At 37.4% G+C, this 25,321-nt stretch overlaps 1 long non-coding RNA gene across 1 annotated transcript; it reads left to right on the top strand.

Moving 5' to 3' along the window:
- The first annotated feature begins 14,456 nt into the window (after positions 1 to 14,456).
- Positions 14,457 to 20,306, top strand: LOC113065939 (uncharacterized). The gene is made up of 4 exons (XR_003279093.1): positions 14,457 to 14,495; positions 17,936 to 18,028; positions 19,813 to 19,936; positions 20,061 to 20,306. It is a non-coding gene; the product is annotated as an uncharacterized LOC113065939 (long non-coding RNA).
- Positions 20,307 to 25,321: the final 5,015 nt, after the last annotated feature.

Raw genomic sequence — 25,321 nt, 5'->3', positions numbered from 1 at the left:
AGGGCTGGGCGGAACCAGCGGAGAAACTGGAAATTCAGGGCTGGGCGGAACCAGCGGAGAAACAGGAAATTCAGGGCTGGGCGGAACCAGCGGAGAAACAGGAAATTCAGGGCTGGGCGGAACCAGCGGAGACACAGCGGATTCGGGTAAAACCTCACTGAACCAGTCTATAAGGTCCACTTGAAAAATGTCCATTAGTTCCTCTATATAATTTACAGAAACCAATTGCAACTCACCCTCAGTCGTGGGAGTCTGGGCAGGGCTTTCCTTCACGCCCTCGATCTCCACTAAAAGTCCCACGACACACGGTGTTGCCGGCTCACACACCTGGTCAGTCGCGCTCTCGAGTCTTTGCCCCCACGACAATGACAGGCTCGGGCTCTGCTGCTGCGGTGGGCTCTAGCTCCATGCAGCTGGATGGCGGCTGGCTGGTCTCTGGATTGGGAGTGGGGCTGGAGATATCCTCTTTAGTGTGACCATCAGTGAATGGGGATCTATTTTTCTCCAGCACCCACTCCATGAAGGCGGCAGAATCCTCTCTGAGACCGTTCGGTGGCAGGCGTGCCTTACACCGCTCGCTCAGGCCGGGAAGTGGGTAAGGCACGCCAGATCTAGATTGTCCCTGGTATGGTCCTCCAGCGAACAGTCCAGTTGCTCCAGGCACAGGAGTTGGACAGCTGGGATTGCCATTGCGAGAGGGGGGAGAACAAAAAACAAAAAGGAAGAAATATGCCACTAAACTAAACTTTGAGTCCGTGATTCTGTTACGGGTTTAGCTGGTGTGTAATGAAGGCGCACAAGGAAGATGATATACAAAGGGTTTCTTTCAATGATCACGGGGGAGCAAGGGCACATCCAACATAAACTTAACTCACTTCAATCAAGGATGTGGAAGAACTAAACAGACAGGGTATTTAAGCACACGGGAGGTAATCAGGGAAATGGAGACAGGTCGGGATTAATCAAGAAAAGGAAGATGACCAAATTAGGAAACAGAAATTCACAGAATGTAACAATCTGATGGATTAGTTTCAACTACCATTCCTTTCAAACAACCATTAATCCAATTAAGCGCTTGAGATTTGAGTAGAGGTTTGCAACAGTCAAGCATTATGTGGTAATGCAGCCCATGGCAGCTGGATCACCTTAATGCAAGAAGATATTCTCTCTCAACCAGTGTTCGGTGCTGGTTGTTACCACTATAAACAGGTTAGAACTTCATCAGATTCACCTTGCATCTATGTCCATTGAAGCCACTCATTTGCTCTGCCTTCTTTACAATGTAATTAAGCTCCTGTAATGTAATCCTAAATCAATGTAATGTAATCCTAAATCTCCCTCAGTGCTGTGGAGCCACTGGTATATATCTTATCACAAGAAGTAGAGTGTTAGGAAATGTTAAGCAAAATGAATTTATAGCACCAATCTAAAAAAAATATGAATAAAATGTTATGAATAAAAAAATATAATAAAAAATTAACTATGTATGAAATCCTATTTTGTCACGTAACATGCAGGAACCAATGACATTTGGTGTTGTTGATGTTAATCTTGGTCTTCTACTCCTAAAGTTGACTATTTGTTGACTATTGTTGTTTTTTTTTTTTTTTTTTTTTTTATAAAGACTTGTGTGAATGATATTTTTGAGACCGCAATTAATATTAACATAATTTTCCATCTGTTCCTCACATAATTTAGAATTTAGCAACTATTAAGGGGTTTCAATAACACGGAGGGCATGTTATGTTGAAATGATCAGTAAACTTTTTCTTGGTTTGTCGCAAAGTTCCAGGGGAGAAGTTTGGAGTTCAAGTGGGTTTTATGCCACCTTGTCACATCCTGGTCATTTTGCTGTCAAGGTTGTTAACGTCTGACAAACAGCTCATCTGACCTTTCTAACAGAGGGAAATTCTCGGCAGAAAAGCAGTCCTGACCCATCAATGTCAACCGATAGAAGGATCACATAACTGAAAAGGTTTGACACATTTGTTAACTAATTCCGGTATTTTCTACTCCCCTACATTCTACTCAAGTAAAAGCTGTAATGAACAGACATCTTGAACCTCTAGTGGGTCTTAAGCTTAAGAAGCATATTAAATAAAGCTTCCTTTCTCACTCATCACAGATAAGTTCATTTAATGTTGGATTCTTAAATCACAAGGTAGTGTGGGAGGCTTGTTTGCTTGTGTTTTTGTGGGAAGACTGTCTCTTGAGATCATTACTTACTTACATAAACTCATGTTCTTCAAAGAAGCTGAGATTATAGAGGTAACTGAATCTCTGTCTGGTGAGGAAATTGTGAGTCATATGACCACTACATTGTGGTTACTGATATTGAGTCTTAAGGTGGCACCTCCTTCGACATCGCTCATTGTCAGTGAATGAATCAACAGCCGTGAAAACACACAGATTGGCTTCTCTTCAAAACACCTTGACCCTCTCACATGGAAAAGGGTAATGTGCACTCCAGAAAATGAAACATCTACCATGCAAAGTATAAAGGATGAAAAGCAGTAAAACTCTGTGAAATGTAACAATTCATCATTTTACCAAAGGAAGAAAATGGCATATACATGACCTTAGCCTGGATGAATATATGACAAAAACCCATTCATTTATGATCAAAATTAAAAATACTGCCAGAGTACACAGTCTATTATATGCTTAGTGCACATATTAATGTAAACTAATATGCATTCACAATCTTATTTCCACTTTAAATTGATATGTATTAATGTATGTCAAGGTTTTATAATAAACATAAAATATAATGTACAATCATAATGAACTAATAATGAATTAATAATTGGCTAAGATGACAAACTTTTTTTTCTCCTTGTTAAGGAAGTCAATGACAGGCTATGCAGAGGTTTAGCTGATTCATAGTCATGGGGTCAGGTGATCATTGTTTTGGTGGCAGCCCTGGTATGTTTTAAGGGGACCTGAGCACCAATGGAATGTCACCAGGTAGAGCTGTAGTCAAGTTCAGCTTTATTGAGTCCAAGACAAGTCCAAGACCAGGACTAGTTGAGACCAAGTCGAGACGAAGTCAAAAAAGAGGTTTGAGGCCAAGTCAAGTCCGAGTCCAAAAGCTTTGAGTCCAACTCAAGACTGAGTCCAAATGAGAGAGAAAAAAAGTATCCTCTTCAAGACCACGTACTTCATAAAATATGTGACGCGAGAGACAACATGCACTGAAAAAAAAAATAAACGATTCGTTGTCTGAACAACCATTACTTACAAAAGTAAATATATTAAACACAAAAAACGTAGTATTTATAACAATTATAACAACTATTTATTCAATGTCTACTTAACATATATAGTTAATGTAATACAAAAATATAAGTTACAAAGTGAACTTAAGTGTATGCATAAATAAAATGAAAGAAAATAAGTCACGTCAACTACTAGAACAATTACAATAGGTAGCGAGCCTAATTGGGCATTACCGCTGGTACCACGGTACCGCGGCGGTAACTGTAATTCAGTCACGTGTTAAAATCATTCTCGGAACTACCGCCAGGTGGCGCAAAGGGACAGAATGCGAAATTAATGTAATTGTAAAATTAGATAAAAGAAGGAAGTAAAACAACAATAACGTTATGATACAACATAGTAACATAAAAAAAAAAAAAAAAATACAATTTGTTAATTTCAAAATGTAGGATAGTCTTATGCTGTGTTCACACCAAACGCGAATAGAGCGTCTGGCACGAATGATTTCAATGTTAAGTCAATGCGAAGGCACGTTTACGTGCTTCTGGAGGTCTCGCGGTGCGGATGAGGCATTTAGCATTTAGCGGATGAGGCATTTACCAAACGCGAATAGAGCGTCTGGCACGAATGATTTCAATGTTAAGTCAATGCAAAGGCACGTTTACGTGCTTCTGGAGGTCTCGCGGTGCGGATGAGGCATTTAGCGCGGCGCGGAAGATGCGAATTCGCCTTATTCGCGCATCTAGTTTCGACGAGGGACGCACTAATCGACTGTTTTGCTATATCTAGATCTATATATATATATATATATATATATATATATATATATATATATATATATATATATATATATATATATATATATATATATATATGTAAATACATTTTAATAGATAAATTGAATAAAGGCCAAAGATAAGAAACGTTTGGTCTTACCCCCACATTATACGTTTCTTATCTTTGGCCTTCGAATTATTACATTTGCAATCGAGCTGAAAGTTGGAAAAACATCAATCCTGGTCTTGTGATGTTGCACATACTATACAGAATATTTATATTTTTTGTATCGCAATGTTTGTTTCTTTGTGTGTGCTGTTCTTACAGTTTTTATTTCTCCGTGAGTCAGACAGACTGCACGAGCCTCAGCTGACGCGACCTTGATACTGTCAATACATTATCTGTTATTAGTCACTGTTTACACTGAAAGTAATAAAATGAGAATCATTCTCTTCAAAGTTTCTCTTCAATTTTTTGCTATTAAAATTTTGATCAGGTTACTTGTCCGTTCGGGCAAGTACAATTCTCTTTCACTTGCCCCTTCACAAAATCCACTTGACCCGGACAAGCGTTAATGTCGAGACCTGGCTAATATATAAAGACCATTTCCAGGTCAAATATTCCATCTCAAAACACTTGAAGTGCATAAGGTAGTAACAATGAAGAAATATCAACATTACAAAAATATATTAAAGGACCTGAAATTCCCAGCAATAACTTTTGGAGGTCAAAGATTTTCATTGACAGCAAATTAATCCATGGTAGGCAGAGTTTACACTGAATAGTGACATTTTGCCATGTCTTTTAAGAAAAAAAATTAAATGATGTATGAACATCCCGTAAGGCTGCGTTCCCCTCCATATTCCAAAATCTTGCTGATTTCTTCTGAGCGTGATTCTGACACCCCTCCGCCGGAAAAACTCGAAGAATCACGAATGGCAGGTTTATTAGGAAAAAATATAAACGTAAAAAAAAACAAAAGAAACTTAGGAGAATCATTCAGTATTTTAAAAAGTAGTTTACTCTCATTACAAGTACTTGAGTTTTGAAATCTGATCACGTAATCCAGATTACATGTAATCCGTTACTACCCAGCTCTGTTATATATATATATATATATATATATATATATATATATATATATATATATATATATATATAGAGAGAGAGAGAGAGAGAGAGAGAGAGAGAGAGAGAGAGAGATAGATAGATAGATAGATAGATAGATATCTATAGTCAATATCTATGACTATATAGTCATTTTTATTCCTGTCTCTATAGAAGTATGAACTTCTGTCATATAGCTCTGATTGACTGCTCACCATACACTGTATAAAAATGTTTCATAAACCTTCAGTTGTAATATTCTCTAAAATTCATGCCATTAGTAATTTCACAGTATTTTCACCTCCTAAATCACTAACCTTTAAAGTCACAATTCTATAATGGTTTAAAATTTCTCAGGCCAATGGTATTTTTTAATGACATTATTTATTATTATTATTATTATTATTATTATTTATTATTATTTTTTTTTTTTTTTTTTATAATTGTAGCCTACATAAATAGGTAAAATATATTTGGATCGTCCCTTATTTTTTCCATTATTTTCTTAAAGAATAAACACGTATTTTCTACAAGAATAAACATGATAACACATTATTAATTAATAAAAATAATTTAAGCAATTAAAACATTTTTTTAAACTTGAATTTAAATACTATTAAACTAACTTTAAATTCTCAAGGAGCTTATGAGTAAAAAATCGTCAAATGTCACAGTGCATGTTAAATAGCCTAAATGAACTTGTGCTAACAATATAATTATTCTTAAAAAATCTAACTACCTTTCTAATATTTTTGTATTCTATTTTTATTTTCATTTATTACGCAATTATAAATGTGTGTATGTGTAAAGACCTCTAACTAGCTTGCTCTATTCTTTTTTTTATTCTGTTTTTTTTATTTATTTATTATATTATTTTAAATACAATGCTACTGTACGTGTACTGTGTTAACCTAACTGAGACTTGTTATAGTACTTATATATAATTGCTCTTTTTGTTGTTTTTGATTGCTTCCATGTCTTCATCTGTAAGTCGCTTTGGATAAAAGCGTCTGCTAAATGAATAACTGTAAATGTAAATGTAAATAATTAGAACAAACATTATAATTCGATCTTCATTATATAATAATTTGAAGGCCAAAGATAAGAGACGTTTCGTCTTACCCCAAACAAATTATATTTTATCTTGAACCACTAAAGAGACATCAGAGCCAGTGCCAAATGTCAGAAGATCTAGCCGAGGTGAGGCTGCTCTCGGCGGATACATGATGATGGAGCTCCCGCTGATCATGTGGAGCTCACATCTCCGAGATCGGGATTTAGGAGGTGAAAATAATGTGAAATTACTAATGGCATGAATTTTACAGAGAATATTACAACTGAAGGTTTATGAAACATTAGCCAATAAAGCATTTTATTTTAAAACAACGGAACTTATAGTTGAGACCTAAATTATTATTTCAACTATACAAGCATGTAAATAAATAAAATGCATACTTTTCATAACATTTCATTATTCACAAAATGCATAACGTTTCGTTTCTGGTGTTTGGATTTGTACTTCAATATAATGAGCTCCAAGTTTAAGAATAACAACCTATGATTCCTCAAATCATCCTTCCTCAAACACCTATGATCACAAATAACAATGATTTTCATAAAATAATGATTAATTATTAATTGATGATTTGTTATTATCATTATGGTCTTGTGAAAATAATAATATGAGCTGCGAGAAAATAATGAATACAAAGAGTAGTGCTGCTGAGTGCAGGCATGTTTCAACAAACCGGTTGGTTGGGTTTTTGGGGTTAGTTATGTATGACTTGTGGGGGTCGAGATAAAGGTGTGAATTGTTCTTTCATATGGACAGTGTCTTATGAGGCTTTCACTTGCTGAACTGGTTTATATAGGGCTGTTGTTTTGGATATAGACTAAAAAATGGTCTGCCCCCATGTAAGATTTTTCTAGTTCTAGTCGTTCGTTTGTTATATTCAACTAATCAGAGGTTTATATTAAATTTACATAATCAAATCTTAATATATTCCGCGCTCAAGCACATGCATTAAGTTTGCAACAAAGCACATGCAGAAGTAGCCTAATAATTGTGAAAAATTTGATATTTAAATTTTTTATTAATAAACAAATGTTTTCTTGTCAGCTGCAGGATGAATTTCACAGTGCTGGCTCTCTCCGACGAGAGAAATGCAACATTCACAGATTACACAATTCGTTTCCGTTTAAAAAACATTTCAAGCTTTCTGTAGATATATTTTAATGTATGTGAGATCCCACTATATTATGTTAATTAAAAAAGTATACATTCATTATCAGGAAATTTTTTTATTAATGAGACGGCGCCTCCCTGTCATTAATGCACATTAATAATTGTTGCACAAACACTTGAATATGAATGTCGTGGTTTTCACTCGCTCCAAGAGCACTCCATCACGAGTACAATTCATGCCAACAGCCCATAATATAACTGCATATTCAGCAAGAATTCATGTTAAACACAGGGGCGAGGCTACATAAGGGCCAGGGTGGCACTGGCCCACTCAGATTGACGGCTGGCCCACCCAATCAGAACAGACAAAAAAAAAAATAGAAAAAAAGAATATGCCTATGTGACAACACTAATCACTTAACAAAAAACACGTACCAAAAGTTTCATTAAAAAAATAATTACTGTAGAGCGAAAACATTTTCATATAACTGCCTTGTTGCAACAGCCAATCAATAAGCTTAGTAGTAATGTTTAGCCACCAGTCCACCACATCATCTCTTCCACCCACCAGCACCTCCTCCTCTCAACCCGGGCTAATCGTCGAGAAAGGAAACATACCAACTGATTTATCCAGACTTGATGAACCACCTGCTCAGCCCCATTTACGCGAGTTTCCGCGCACAATAATAAACGGCAAGTCTAGAAATGTTGCTGCTAAATGGTACACAAAGTTCCCATTTCTAGAGTACAGCATAAAAGACGATGCCGTGTACTGCAAGATGTGTCGTCATTTTAATGACACTATGTTTGAGGTAGTGTTTAAAGATGAGTACCGTGATTGGAAGCACATCACGCAGGCTTGTGAGTGGCACCAAATGAGTAAGCAACATCTGATCGCTCTCGAAAAGTAGAACGCCTATAGAGCCTGTCAGAAATCTGGCAGTGGCACAGTATTGAACCAGATGAGTCACGATGCAATGAAACACTCATGCGTACAACGAATTTGGGAACATTTAAAGGTAATTTTGGACATTGTGTTGTTTTGCGCCAAACAGAACATACCACTTCGTGGTCACAAAGAGAGTGAAGATGCTTTGAACCAAGGCAACTTTTTAGAACTGCTAATGTTAATTTCCAAATATGATCCCCAGATAAGGGCCCCGACTTTAATTAGCTCTGATACGCAGAATGATTTGCTGGAGGTGGCCGCTGTTTTACTACTGCGTAAAATTAAATGAAACGCCAGGCACTTTGCACTGATTGCTGACGAGTACAAAGATGAATCAAAACAAGAACTGATTGCAGTGTGTATCCCATATATATTTACCGGGGAATGATAAAGGAAAGAGCTGTTGGTTTTGTTGCCACAGCAGACATGACTGCAGCTGGCATCTCAAAAAAGATTCTCGAAGTCATTGAGCCACTACAGCTTGACACGTCTCTGTGTGTAGGATTCAGCTTCGATGGGGCCTCTGTTATGTCAGGAAATAAGGAAGAAGTGCATGTTCTTTTGAAACAGACTTTCCCCCGTGCAGTTTATGTGCACTGTAGTTCTCATCACCTAAACTTGGTTCTGGCATCAGCATCAAAAGTTTCCATTAAAGTAAGAACATTTTTTGATACACTGAATTCTTTACATGCATTCATGACGGGAAGCATCCGACACGCCAGGTTTATGGAAATACAGAAACAACTTTATCCAAGTCGACAGTGTCTTGAGCTTGAACGATCCATTGACATTCGATGGAGCTCTAAATCAGGATCCGTAAGCAAGGTGCTTATTTTATTTGATTGCATTTTAGAATTACTTGCTGAATGCACTGGAAGTAGCCACAGCCATACAAAAATGGAAGCACAGGGTCTTCTACAACAGATCCAAACGAAGAGGTTTCTTTTTTTGTTAGTCACATTTGGGAAACTTTTTGAGTGCAGTGATTTTGCTAAAAAAGGAATGCAAAGCCCGACACTGTGGGTTTCTGACTGTATTCACCTTGTTGATGGCCTAAAAGATGCATTTTCTGTCTTAAGAGAGAATTCACAGTGCGACTTTGAGAAAGTGCTGAAACTCACAGATGAGTTGATGACTAAACATGAAATTACAAACTTGGATGTTACCTTCAGACAAAGGAAGTTGCCTGCTAGACTCAATGACTCTGTGGGTGTGTCAAATATTGGAAGAAATACGATTGTGAGGAACAATGATGACTTGCGGTGCTTATGGAATGAGATACTTGACCGCCAGCTGACCGAGCTAAGGAGCCGTTTTCATGAAGACCAGTATGGGATAATGAAAGCAGCAGTGGCATGTCAACCAGAGTCCAGGACATTTGCTGACAAACACTTGCTTGAATCAACAAGTCAACATTATGGCATAAAGATCGCGGAAGCTGAGCTGACTGTCTTTACACATCAGATGCGAAGGAAAGCTGAGGGAGGACAGATGTTCCCGTCACTAATGGAAGTCTTAGACTGTTGCCCTTCCGATATATTTCCAAACATAAATGAACCTCTACGGATAATAATCACCCTCCCTATGACTTCATGTAGTGCTGAGCGTCTATTCTCCACTGCTGGCAGGATTAAAACATCAATTCGATCATTAAATGGCAACTTCTCAACTAAAGCACCTCGTTATACTTTCTCATGAGCGTGAGATTACGGAGTAATTGGATTATGATGAAATTATTGCAAGTTACAACGCAAAGCCAAGACGTCTACGTTTTGTTTAAGATTACTTATTTGAGCTCCAAAAAAAATCAATTCGGTAAGACAACATTTATTTCCCTAATTGGAGAGTGTTTATTTGTGTTAGAAATTTCTTATGAATATTAGATTGTTAATGTAGATGAAGTTAAAAGTAAATTTTGGGTTCTTTGGGGATGTTGCTGGTGCTGTACTGCATATTCACATTTACCTTTATATTATGTACTTGTACCAATAATCTCTCTCTCTCTCTCAGCAACCTGTCTGCTCTGGAGCCAGATGATAGTCTGCTGCTTGCCACAATATGCAGATTTTCTCCAGCAAACATGCATGATCTTTGTTTATTTTTATTGTTCTCTTAGATTTTATTAGAAATACATTGATGTTTTATTAGTGTCATATATATTGCATGAGCTTTATCATTTTATAAAATAGATTACTTCAAATTCTCACAGGTTAAGCTGCAAATGCATGTTTGACAAGTTATACTGAGTTGCATTAGTTGACAAGAACTGGTTATTCCATTTTAAAATGAACCCAATTACTGAAACCTGATGTCTTGTTACAGTGGTGATATAGCAGCACAATATCTATATTTGTCTTCCTTGCAATAGGCTTTGTAGCTGCTTGTTATAAATTAAGTTTGTATATACATGAATTTGTTGGCAAAAAATAAATCATATTTAGCTTATATTTACTGTCAAGTGATTTTATCACATATTGTTAAATTTGTGTAATTTGAGAGTAGTTATTGAGGTCCACCCTATTCCACCAAGGTCCACTCAGTTAAAAATGTCTGGCCTCGCCACTGGTTAAACATATTTAGCTATAGCTTGATCAGAAGGTTACAATGACTGCAAGAGTCGAGCGGATGTTAAGAGTTTGTCTGTTTCTTTTACTGATTATTTTCGGGTTAAAGCATGATTTAAACATTCACTCTCAATCGCTTTTGCAATAATGCATTCAAACAAATGTAATCTTACAGTGCTACTACATTATCAGCATGCTATCTGATTTTGAAATATTGAAGTTAATCATTTACATTTAAATTTACATTTAATCATTTAGGAGACGCTTTTATCCAAAGTGACTTACAAATGAGAACAATAGAAGCAGTCAGGTCAACAAGAGAACAACAACAGTATACAAGTGCCATGACAAGTCTCAGTGAGTCTACTATAGAACGCATAGCCAGGTATTTTTTATTTTTTTATTATTATTATTAAATGAAAAAGACAAGAAAAGGAAAAGTGCTGGTGTTAGTAGGTTAAGTGCAGGCGAAAAAGATGAGTCTTTAGATGTTTCTTGAAAATGAGTAAAGACTCAGCTGTACGAATTGAGATTGGGAGGTCATTTCACCAGCTGGGCGCAGTCCAGGAAAAGGTCAGTGAGAGTGATTTTGAATTTCTTTGGGATGGCACCACAAGGCATTGTTCACTTGCAGAGCGCAAACTTCTGGAGGGCACATAGGATTTAACCAGTGATTTTAGGTAAGTTGGTGCCGTGCCAGTGGTCGTCTTGTAGGCAAGCATCAGTACCTTGAATTTGATGCGAGCGGCTATTGGTAGCCAGTGTAACCTGATGAGGAGAGGAGTAACATGAGCTTTTTTTGGCTCATTGAAGACAACCCTCACTGCTGCATTCTGGATCATTTGCAGAGGCTTGACAGTACATGCAGGAAGGCCCGCCAGGAGAGCATTACGATAGTCCAGTCTGGAGAGAACAAGAGCTTGGACAAGAAGTTGGGTTGCTTGCTCTGACAGGAAGGGTCTAATTTTCATAATGTTGTATAAGGCAAACCTGCAGGACCAGGTCGTTGTAGCAATGTGGTCAGTGAAGCTTAATTGATGATCCATCACAACTCCTAGGTTTCTGGCTGTCCTCGAAGGAGTTATGGTTGACGAGCCCAGTCGTATAGAGAAGTTGTGATGAATCAATGGGTTAGCTGGAATCACCAGGAGTTCAGTCTTTGTAAGGTTAAGCTGAAGGTGATGGTCATTCATCCAGCTAGAAATGTCACTCAGACAGGCTGACATGCGAGCAGCTACCGTCGGGTCATCTGGCTAGAATGAGAAGTAGAGTTGGTTGTCATCAGCATAGCAGTGATAAGAAAAACCATGCTTCTGAATGACAGATCTTAAAGATGTCATGTAGATGGAGAAGAGAAGTGGTCCAAGTACTGAGCCTTGAGGAACCCCAGTAGCAAGGTGGTGTGACTTTGAAACATCACCCCTCCAAGACACACTGAAGGATCTGTCAGAGAGGTAGGACTTAACCCACAGGAGAGCAGTTCCAGAGATGCCCATCTTTCTGAGGGTGGACAGGAGAATCTGGTGATTAACCGTGTCAAAAGCAGCAGACAGGTCCAGTAAAATGAGTACAGAGGATTTTGAAGCTGCTCTTGCTAGTCGCAGGGCTTCAGTAACCGAGAGCAGAGCAGTCTCAGTTGAGTGGCCACTTTTGAAGCCAGATTGGTTGCTGTCCAGGAGGTTGTTCTGTACAAGGAACATAGAAAGCTGGTTGAACACAGCTCGCTCAAGTGTCTTTGCAATGAATGGAAGAAGGGATACCAGTCTGTAGTTTTCAAGAAGTGCTGGATTTAGAGATGGTTTCTTGAGCAATGGGCTTACCCGAGCCTGCTTGAATGCTAAGGGAAATGTTCCAGAGTGAAGAGAGGAGTTGATAATGTGAGTAAGCGAAGGTATGACTGAAGAAGAGGTCGCTTGAAGGAGGTGAGTGGGGATAGGATCAAGTGGGCAAGTAGTAGGATGATTGGACAGGAGAATTTTGGAGACGTCCATCTCTGAGAGTGGGGAGAAGGAGGATAAAGAGTGTGCGTCGGTCATTGTGAAGTTGTCCTCAGTCTGCGGTGTGGAGAATTGGTCCCTGATGGATCTTGTCTTATTTGTGAAGAAAGCTGCAAAGTCGTCCGCTGTAAGAGTCGATGGAGGAGATGGAGGCGGCGGATTAAGAAGAGAAGAGAAAGTCTTGAAGAGTGTCCAAGCATCACAGCAGCTGTTAATTTTGTTGTGGTAGTAGGATGTTTTAGCTGTGAAGACATTTGCAGAGAAGGAAGAGAGGAGAGATTGATACATAGTGAGGTCCGTATAGATTTTTGATTTCTGCCATTTCCTTTCTGCAGCCCTGAGTTTAGAGCGATGTTCAAGGAGAACCTCGGACAGCCAGGGGGTAGATGGGGCAGTGCGTGCTGGTCTAGACAACAGTGGACAAAAGTTGTCCAAGCAAGATGGTAAAGTGGAGCAAAGAGTGTCTGTAGCACTGTTCGTGTCCAGAGCAGAAAACTGAGAGAGTGGTGGAAGAGAGGATGAAACCACAGCAGATAGGCGAGATGGAGAGAGTGAGCGTAGGTTCCGTCGAAAGGTGACCTGCGTAGGAGTGTGTGCCACTTCAGGAGTAAGTGCGAGGTTAGCAGTAATGAGGAAGTGGTCAGAGGTGTGCAGTGGAGCAACGGAAGAGGTGTCCACAGAGCAACAGCGCGTTTAGATGAGGTCCAGTGGGTTGCCCGATTTGTGAGTCGCTGTAGTAGACACTAGCTTGAGATCAAATGAGGTGAGCAGAGCTTTGAAGTCAGCAGCCTGGGGTTTATCTAGGTGGATGTTGAAGTCACCAAGCAGTACCAGAGGAGTACCATCTTCAGGAAAGTTTGATAGCAGCACATCAAACTCCTCCAAGAAGTTTCCCAGTTGACCTGGGGGACAATAAATGACCACAAAGTTGATTTTAACAGGGTGGGTTACAGGAATGGCATGTGATTCAAATGAACCAGTACCTGTAAGTGATGGCTGAAGATCAAATTTCCATTCTTTGGCTATAAGGAGACCCGTACCTCCACCCCTCCCAGTGGTGCGAGGAGTGTGGGAACAAGTGAAATTAGTGGAGAGGGCTGCAGGGGTGGCAGTATCTTCAGGTTTGATCCAAGTCTCTGTCAGTGCTATGAGGTTGAAACCGGAATGAGTAGCAATAGAAGAAATTAAGTCTGCTTTGTTAACTGCAGACTGGCAGTTCCAGAGACCAACTGGAATAGAGAGCGTAGTAGTGGAGGTCAGAGGGACATGGCGTAGGTTTGTCAGACAGCCCTTCCTGCGACGTACATAGCCTGCTCTCCGAGTGTTAGTAGTGATAGTAGAGATCTGAAAGCACATAGTGACTACAAGTGTAAGATATATTTGAGAACAAGCTATACAAAGAGTGAAAAAAAAAAAAAAGAGAAAAGCAATACTCAAGTGCCCTGTCGGTGTCCTTGCTCGGTGAGTCGCGCAGGTAGAGTCGATTGTCTTTACACTCGTCAGTCTTCACACGAGGAGGGTTCACACGAAGGTTGCCGCGACCGCTGCCGCGGTGAAACCTAGCGCTTTTGTATTAGCCTGATTACCTGTGATTGAAGTCAGCTGGCCACGCCTCACTATTTAGCAGATCAAGACCAGGCAATCCCGCGATAGGCAAACGCAAAACCAAGCGCCACTTTCAGCACGTGTTAACCAGGGTAAGACACACAATTTAAACCAAAAAACTTCCCTAGCAATGATGATCACACACTAGTCTGATGAGAAAACAAGACAAAAACACTCACAAGCTGCTGTCCTTCTATGTTGCTCGACTGTTTCTTCAGTACAATCGATCTGTTTAGATAAAATAACTGACAAAAATGTACTGTTATTTTCATCACAAGCTAAATTTTCACAGCAGAAAGCAGCAATTAAAGATTTAATGCTTACAATGTTATTAGTTTGGCATTTGATATAGGAAAAAAAAGTTTAAACAAAATAGCTTAAGCCACTTTGAAACTTTCCTGTTATTTTTTATTTATTATTATTATTTTATATGCTACGTTATGAACATAACATTTCAAACATACTGAAATACTTTATTTACGGAGTGAAGGCGGATTGTGTTTCTGGTATCAGTGCGCGCGATGGGGAAGTTGTTGCTGCTCACAGACTCTGCTGCGAGTGAGAGAGACGTTTCACCCGATGAAATGAAGACGACCACGGGAAGACAAGCACACCACATCCGCCAAAAATCAACCTGCAGCAATGCTCGTTGTTCGACTCACCAAGCTTTACTTTTGCAGGTCGCATGCCAGTAAATAATTCGATAATGACCATGCAGTCAATACAGATATTTAATAAAAACATTAAAACAAGCAGGGCTGTAAAATAAAACAATAAAAAAATGCATGCCAGGTCTACACCGGACACAAGTGGAGTGATCCAACATAAGACAACCCAGTGATGGATACACTGGACACGATCCCCATCAGTGAACTGATGTTCGTTCTGTTTATGACAAAATGTTCTGACACTGTGTTCAGTTGATTTGACTCTATAGTGTGATGTCATCAAGTTTAGACACTTTTCGCTTTGGGGCACGGATGACCGCTCTCGTGTCTGGTGTAGACACACAGAAAGTGTCTGCTCTATTTACAAATAAGTTCTATAAGAAAAAATAAAATAAAATAAAATAAACCAGCGGCATAACGAGATGGAAATATAAACTAGAAAATATATTAACAGGTCCTCCGTCCATGACACTGACTCACTGCTGAACTGCCAGTTTTAATCTTAACAGCTCTTAAATCTGAGTGGATGGTTAGATGCATGATGGGTTAGTATTAAATAAATAAAGGTCTTTCCAGCATTAAGGTAATAACATTACCGTTTTTTTTTTTTTTCATCTTGATGCAGTTATAAATTTGACTGCTAAATGAATGATAAAGAACTATATTAAAACTTGTTTTGTAAAATTTCTTCGTCATTTGAATATTAAGAAATCAGTTTAAATCATAAATCAGATTTTTTTTTTCTAAAATAAATCCCTTTAAAATCACTTAAGTTGTCAATTACTAAAGCTCTTTTTTTACATCATGTGTATTTTGTTGATTATAATGAGAGAACTTGAGTTTAATCGTGAGGACGTTTTATTAATCCGTCCATTATTTAGAGTTTCAAAGACTTAATCGTGCAGGTTTCATTTTATTTGTTTCTTGTTTAAGGCAAATTAGGCCTAAATAATGGGAACGAAATTATACAGTGTTCCACATTTAAACATGCAACGATTTCTTAATCAGTTTACAGAAAAATTTATTTTTCCCAATAAGTTATGTCAAAATAAAGGACAGGTAACGAATAACAAAAATGCATGTTGTTTTATTAAAGGAAAAAATATATTTAGATTTAAAACAAATTAAAATGTAGGCATAATATATGAAAATATTGACATTTTGCATATTAATCCATGTAGCCTACCCCCCTAAAATAGGCTACCTTTTTTAATGCTCCAATGCAAAGTATACCACAATTTTTTTTGAATAATATAACGCACAATTAATATAATATAAATGATACTGCACACCTTTTAAATGTGTCAAATCTAAAATATGGTTTAATACCATGTAGCTTAGAAAATATAAGCACAGACTCAGGCATAGGCTTGGCATTTATCCTGCTTGAATTCATTCTAAGAAATGCACATACAGTACAGACCAAAAGTTTGGACACACCTTCTCATTCAAAGAGTTTTCTTTATTTTCATGAATATGAAAATTGTAGATTCTCACTGCAGGCATCAATGAATTAACACATGTGGAATTATATATGGAATTATATACATAAACTGTGAAACAACTGAAAATGTGTCATATTCTAGGTTCTTCAAAGTAGCCACCTTTTGCTTTGATTACTGCTTTGCACACTCTTGGCATTGTCTTGATGAGCTTCAAGAGGTAGTCAACTGAAATGGTCTTCCAACGGTCTTGAAGGAGTTCCCTGAGAGATGCTTAGCACTTGTTGGCCCTTTTGCCTTCAGTCTGCGGTCCAGCTCACTCCTAAACCATCTCGATTGGGTTCAGGTCCGGTGACTGTGGAGGCCAGGTCATCTGGCGCAACACCCTATCACTCTCTTTCTTGGTCAAATAGCCCTTGATGCCTTCAGTGTGACTCTACAATTTTCATAGTCATGAAAATAAATAAAAATAAAAATAAAGTGTGTCCAAACTTTTGGTCTGTACTGTAACTTCATAAATACCAAACCTTCATCTGTGAATATTAAATATTAAATATTTAAACTATGGTGTTTTTCTTTCATTTTCCGTGACTGAAGCAGTCAAATGTAACACATCAGCGAGACAAAACTGATGTCTATTTGCGAAAATGTGCTTTCATGCACTCAGTGGTCAAAAGCTGCAAATGCACTTTACAAACGCCGCAGCGGCAATACCCGCGGCGGTAAAAAGGGCCTTTTGAATGTCTACTTACTGTACATTAAAATTAAGTAAATCTAGCTTAAAATTTTAAATATTTGTCTGTGAGCCACGTGATATGCTGTTTCCTGCCAAGAAGCCATTTTGTGAAGCACATGTGAAGACGGCGAGAAGGGGTAAGCTAACTTTTTTGGGAAACTAAGTATGATATTAGATTTTGGCAGTTTACCATCAATGAACCTGTTTGTGTGTGTGTGTGTGTGTGTGTGTGTGTGTTAATGGGTGAAACATAATGTGATGTAGATGCTGAAAAGCTTACTTGCTTGCTTGTAAGCTTACTTAATCTTCAGGGCCAGGATTGAAAATAACTTTCTGTTTATCTAAAGAAAGTCATTAATCAAGCACAGTGTGAGGATGAGTAAATAAAGAAAACATTTTGGGTGGATCATCTGACTAACTTGGCCTTTCTCCAATTAGCTTAAAAAAAGAAACAACAAAAAAAAAAACTCATCACTTTAGAAATTTCAGATCATTGTTGTGGTGTCTAGATTTTTATTTTCTCTTTCAAAATTTTTTTTTTTTTCAACTTCATTTTCCATCAGCAGTTTCACCGTCATTATAGATGAGTTGGTCAAATAATGCCTTCATTCACAGACTCTATGGAGTCACTGTTCAGTTGTGATTGTGTGTATGCACCACAAGCCGCATTTTGTTTTATTTTTCAGACCAGCCCTGTGGAACAACGTAGAGAAGTTGCAATTCTATGCTTAATTGTCTGCTTCTCTGAAAATCCTGAGAATCTCATCAAGCACCATCAGGTGAGCATCTGAAATCGATCAACAACCAAGTTACTTTCCAAACCTAAATAAACAAACTCATATAAAGGCATTTAATTAAATTCAACCAACATAGGTAGAAATAAAATTAATGGCTGTAAGTCACTTATTAAGTTGGCTTGAGAAAGCCAACTTACTGAAATCCTATTTAAACTTAATATTCTCCTCCTTATTATTATTCTTCTGACCCAAACTCTAACTCCTCCTAGAGCTTTAACTCTACAGACTCCAAACTTAGCCCAGCTCTTCAGCCTATACCTGCCGGGTGTGCTATATCTTTTCTAACTGATTTGACTTATGGTTTTCATAAAAATGAATATTAAAAATCATAAAAATCACATAGACTTTCATTGACAGGATGTTCAGATGACCCAAGCTCCAAATCCCATTAGACTCAATCAAGCTTCGATGCTAATCAATTTAAACTCATTCAAACTCATCTAATCCATCTATCCATCTATCTATCTATCTATCTATCTATCTATCTATCTATCTATCTATATGACTATTTCTGTCTATCTATCCTAACAACATGCTACTCATGCTAGCAACATGCTAGTTGCATGCTAATAATGCTAGAAACATGCTAATCATGCTAGAAACATGCTAATCATGCTAGAAACATGCTAGTGACATGCTAGCAATATGCTAATCAGGCTAGAAACATGCTAGCAACATGCTAATCATGGTAAAATCATGGTAGCAACATGTTAACAACATTTACATTTACATTTATTCATTTAGCAGACGCTTTTATCCAAAGCGACTTACAGATGAAGACAGTGGAAACAATCAAAAACAACAAAAAGAGCAATGATATATAAGTGCTATAACAAGTCTCAGTTAGGTTAACACAGTACACGTAGCATGGGATTTTAAATAATATAATAAAAAGAAAAAAGACAGAATAAAAAAAAATAGAGCAAGCTAGTTAGAGGTCTTTACACATACACACACACAAACATGCATGTTAATCATGTTTAAATCATGCTAGCAACATGTTTAGGCTATTGCATGCTAGTTATGCTACCAACATGCAAGCAACATGCTAATCATGTTAGAAACATGCTAGCGACATGCTAGCAAACATGCTAATCATGCTAGAAACATGCTAGCAACATGCTAGTCACATGCTAGAGACATGCTAGCAAAATGCTAATCATGCTAGAAACATGCTAGCAACATGTTAATAATGTTAGAAACATGCTAGCAACATGCTAGTTGCATGCTAATCATGCTAGAAACATGATAGAGACATGCTAGTAACTTGTTAATCATGCTAGCAACATGGCTAGTAACTTGCTAATTATGCTAGCGACATGCTAGATACCTTGTGAATCATGCTAAGTACATGCTAGTCACTTGCTAATCATGATAGCAAACATGCTAGCAACTTTGCTAATCATGCTAATGACATGGTAGTCACTTGCTTGTAATGCTAGCAATATGTTAATCACTGTCTTTTTTTAAACTTCGTAAACTTTTAAATCTTTTTAAACTTTTAAACTTTTCAAACTTTCTGGTCAGGCTTTCTCAAGCCAACTTAAAGTTTGTCTTGACAAACTTTTTTATCTAGTTTCATTTTAAAATATAAATGTCTATTTCAAAATCTTATTTTTTGTTATTTCATTGCAATGTATTTTTTTTTTTTTTTTTTTTTTTTTTTTTTTGCACTGAGAAACAATCTGAAAAAATACCAAGTTTTGTTGTAAGGAAATGCACATTTGCTTTGTGTGTTTTTTTTTGTTTTGTTTTTTTGTTTTAAGGATACTTATGGGAATAAGGAGTAACTGGAACTGCTCACACTTAAAATCATCACGGAAGGTGGCTCAACAGATCATCCATTACAGATAGTGCTAGAAGACATAGAGGTGATTATGGGATTGGCAGGTATTGCAAAGGCTTGTGTTTTTTTGCTTGACCTAATTTATGCAGTTCACCGGAGTTATCCTAAAGATCTCAATATACAACGTTTGTCTGCAACTGTTTGATTACATTCTTGTTTTATTCTTAGGATGTTTGTTGCATGTGACCTATTGTGAAGAATACAATCTCTGTCTTACAAACAAAACAAAAAGAAATAAAAAATTATAGTTTTATTAGGAATTCTTTACAAAAGTAAATGGAAAAATGTAAATCCTTTAAGAAGTGTTGCAAAGGGTGAAGAATCAAGGAAATAACCTGTTGGAAGTGAACTTCCATTTGTATATTTGTCACATTTTGTTGTACATTCATGATGTGTTGTTGTCAAAAAAATAAACTGAAATGCTTTATTTTGTGTAATTTGCTTATTTAATTTAAGATATTAAACGTACTGTAAGCAGACCAATAGCTGAAGATCTACAATTAGTTAAAATCTTAAGTTGGTTCAACAAAGTTTTTAAATATAAATAAGCTTACATGTTAAGTAAACACAGCTTGCAATTACTTAGTAGATGCTATCTTATTACACTTTAAGTATAGGCTGTTGGTTCAACTCAATTGACTAAATGTTTTAAATATAAATGAGCTTACATGTTTAAATGAGCTTAAACTTGAAATTACTTGGTAGATTATATAATGTTGAATATTTTAAGTTAGAAATGTTGAGTGAACTCAAATGTTTAAGTTTATATAACAAAGATTATCTTGTTTATTTTAAGTAAAATTGTTCCAAGTTGGGTTTACTTAAATAGTGTTGCAAAAATGGTGCATATATGTTTTAAGTAAATGCAACATCATTTTTTATTTTTTACCAGTGTAATGATTATAATGATCAAATAGCATGCGCAAAGTAACAACTTTGTAGGACATGGGTCTCCAAACTGGATCCTGGAGGGCCAATGCCCTGCAGATTTTAGCTCAAATTGCCCTTAACATACCTATCTGGAAGATTTCTAGTGTGTCTAGTAAAAGGTTGAATTTACTGACTTTACTGATTTCCCAGATACATGGATGTCAAGGGTTTGCAAGTCCCATTCTATGGCCCGGTTAGATGGATAAAAAATAATAATAATAATAATAACAAAATAAAATAAGAAAAACTAACATAGTTCCATGCCCTGTGTCATTTACATTTCACCAGGTTAAAATAATATATCAAGCTTTCTGCATGATTTATTTATAACACATTATCTTCAAACCTTTTCAGCTATTTCTGCTAATTTTAAAGTTGTATGTTGTCGTAGCCTATAGCACTATAGCACTATAGCACTTTATAAAAACTATTAAAGAGCCACACAGATGGGAATTCAAAAATTACCTGTATTACAGTGTATGTAGCTGTCCATAAGTGTAAACTATGTGCAAAGTAATTAAACCAAAATTATTTATAAAGTTATTGGCTTCTAAAGTAAGGAGTCGACTCTGAATCGCTGAAACTAGTCGTTATAGATTTCAAATATTTTGCCCATCTCTATGTACGGCACTAGAACACTTTGCATAATAATCTCCGCCTACCGTCTTGGGAGAAACAAAACTCTGACCTGCCCCACCCCCCACACAGACGCTCTGGTTGGTGTGATAGCATCATGTTGAGGAGACAGTGTGTTTTTAATTGTAAAGGCAAGTTTGTTTTATTTTCACTGCCAAAGAATGAAGATCAGAAGAACCAATGGCTAAAATTCATTTTTACCACAATACCAGAGCACTACAACATTTCACTGATGACTGCTTTTCTAATCTCGGTGAGTTCAAGGCGGGATTTTCAAAGCGTTTGGCCATAAAAGAGGGTTCATTACCAACTTTATTTGGACCAACAAGCATCTGCAAATCACAACCTGTAAGTATGATTATATATAGTTATGTGTTTGTTTTCTCCCGAGCATCTTATCAGTATGTGTGCTGTCTGCAGCCTTTGTCTGCGCTGATCTTCATTTACAAACATGTCATTAAAATGAAGTGTAACTCCATGAATACTCAACGAAGAGACATGAGAGAGATATCTATAGAAAGCTTGACATGTCTTCTTTAAAACTAAACAAGTGCTGCTAACAGATATTCTGTGATAAAGTAATCCATATGAAAACAATGCGATGTCCGTTTTTCACGTCTAACTTCAATGTGACCCCCCCCCCCATTTGCATTTGGAAACAAAGATAAAGTGTTCAAGGTGAATGCATACCTTGACTCTAGGGGTCAAACAACTAAAAAGTCAGGAATCTTGGTGTGATTCTGTAGACCGACCTTAGTTTCAGTAGTCATGTCCAAGCAGTAACTAAATCAGCATACTATCATTTAAAAAACATTGCAAGAATTAGATGTTTTGTTTCCAGCCAAGACTTGGAGAAACTTGTTCATGCCTTTATCACCAGCAGGGTGGACTATTGTAATGGGCTCCTCACCAGCCTTCCCAAAAAGACCATTAGACAGCTGCAGCTCATCCAGAACGCTGCTGCCAGGATTCTGACTACAATCAGAAAATCTGAGCATATCACACCAGTCCTCAGGTCCTTACACTGGCTTCCAGTTGCATTTAGGATTGATTTTAAAGTACTTTTACTCATATGTAAGTCACTAAATGACCTAGGACGGAAATAAATTGCAGATATGCTCACTGAATATAAGTCTAACAGACCACGCACATCATTAGGATCGAGTCAGTTAAAAATACCAAGGGTTCACACAAAATAAGGGGAGTACGCCTTTAGTTACTATGCCGCCCGCAGTTGGAATCAGCTTCCAGAAGAGATCAGATGTGCTAAAACACTAGTCACATTTAAATCTAGACTTAAAACTCATCTATTTACAGGTAGCTGTGCATTTATTGAATGAGCACTGTGCTGTCTGAACTGATTGCACGATATTTTCACAGTTTTTTGATGTAAAATCATTTTCTAACTGCTTTAAATTCATTTTAAAAAAGTAACTTTTAAAATAACTGTAAAAGTTTTAAAATTGCTTGTTAGGGGCCAAGCACCGAATGTGCAAGGCACCTATTGTATCCGTTAGCATCAATTTTTTTCTTCCTCCGCAAGTCTATGGCAGCCCATAGAACCGATTGCGGGAAAGTTGTATAATTTGGCACACTGACAGAGGACAGTCCCATCATTAACTACAGCAAATTTGAAGTCTCTAACTCCAACTCTCTAGCGCCACCACTTGTCCAAAATTTCTTTATTTTTATGCTAATATATTTTGAACCGTAAGCCAGAAAATGGAAATTCTTTTTTCCTCTGAATCCTTGGCTTATGCCAAGTCGAATGAACCCCAAAAAACCTACTTTTTTGAACTCTTCCTAGACGGTTAGTCCAAATTTTACGTAAATTGGCTCAGACCATCTTCAGACAATGCTGGCTAAAACTTATGGAATTCAAGTTGATTCGTCTAACCGTTCTCGAATAACAAGTGAACAAATTTGACGAAAAGCACGCAAATATGCATGTGAGGCTATATCTCAGCAACGGTTTGGTGTATTGAGACCAAACTTGGTGAGTGTTATAACAAGCATGACCTGAGCCTACCTGCATTGTTTCGATACAGCGCCACCTAGTGGTCAGGATATATGAAAAATGCATATTTTTGCTTATAACTTCAGAATGGTTTGGCCAAGAATCACACAACTGGTCTCTTTAGATTTGGTGGGTCATGTCGAGTCAAATGATATCCAATTTTCCAGTGTCAGCCATTTTAGGCGTCGGCCATTTTGAATTAACGAATTACCGTATCATTACGGAAATAATTACAAAAATATTCAGCTCCATGCCCTGAAGGTACTCAAAACGTTGGGTGGCAGCGCCACCTTGTGGTCAAGAGTTATAATGAAATATCTAAAAAATGCTAATAACTTTTGAATAAATTAGACTATTGAAATGAAAATGTTATCCCTATATTCTTTGTGACCTGCCGAGAAAATAGAATCTAATTATTCCAAAATTGGCCATACTTCCTGTCCACCATTTTGAATAATGTTGAAAATCTACTTTTTCTAACTCCTCCTAGACTGATTTTCACATGGATCATCTTCAGACCCCACTGGCCAAAAGGATTTCGTGTTGATATACGAAACGGTTCTCATTTAGCGCATCAACAAATTTGCTGGAAGGATACCAAAATGCATTTGAGGCTGTATCTCAACAAAGCTTTGATATATTTGCACCAAACTTTGTATGTGTCATTGTTACCTCACACTGACCATACCACATGGGTTCTGCCGACAATAGACATACCAATTTTTTAGTAGGAAATCTGAACGCCCTGTCCTCCATTTTGATTAACGTTGAAAATCTACTTTTTCAAACTCCTCATAGACCGTTAGTCCGATTTTCACAGACCATGATGGCAAAAAGTTATGGATTTCGTGTCGATATACGAAACGGTTCTCATTTAGCGCATCAACGAATTTGCTGGAAGGGTGCAAAAATGTGTTTGAGGCTGTAACTCTGCAACGCTTTGACATATTTGCACCACATTTTTTTATGTGTCATCGTCACCTCACACTGACCATGCCACATAAATTTGGTAACAGCGCCACCTATTGGTCAAGAGTAATAAACCATTCAATAACCGTGAATAATTACACTTTTAAAAATGCTAATACATTTTTATTGAACTAGCCTATTTGAATGAAACTCAAACTATTCCCTGGCTTATGCCGATAACATAGATACCAAATATGCCAGAGTAAGATGAACTTCCGGTCCGCCATTTAGATTTATGTTGAAAACCAACTTTTTCAAACTCCTCATCAACTGTTTGTTCGATTTTCACCAATTTTGAATCAGAGAATCTTCAGACTGTGCTGACACAAAGTTATGGATTTTGTGTCGATAGACAAAACCGTTTTTGCATACCACAGCGACGAATTTGAGGCAATTGGTGTGATGCTCCATGCCATGCTTAGCTCCAACCTTTCCTTGGCTAGCTGTCTGGCACAGTAAACACAGTCAGCTTTTATGGGGTAAAACAGTGATTCCCAATCCTAGTCCTGGAGAAGCCCCAACACTGCATATTTTGGTGTCTCCCTATTCAAACACACCTGATTCAACTCATCAGCTCATTAGTGAAGACTCCAATAACTCAAATGTGTGTGTCAGAAAAGAGAGACACCAAAAATATTTTGCTACAAAAAAAATTGCTAAAGGTGTACCCAACTGCTCCCTGGGCGCTGCAGCACATAGCTGCCCACTGCTCTGGGTGTGTGTTCGTAATGTGTGTGTGTGTGTGTGTGTGTGTGTGTGTGTGTTCACTACTCACTGCTGTGTGTGTGCACTTGGATGGGTTAAATGCATAGCACAAATTCAGAGTGTGGGACACCATACTTAGCTACACTTCACTTATAATAATATAATAATACTG

This window comes from Carassius auratus, chromosome 49 (assembly GCF_003368295.1).
Source record: "Carassius auratus strain Wakin chromosome 49, ASM336829v1, whole genome shotgun sequence".
NCBI classification, from domain to species: Eukaryota; Metazoa; Chordata; class Actinopteri; order Cypriniformes; family Cyprinidae; genus Carassius; species Carassius auratus.
The sequence above is the reverse complement of the archived record's forward strand: the minus strand, read 5'-3'. Positions and strand labels throughout refer to the sequence as shown.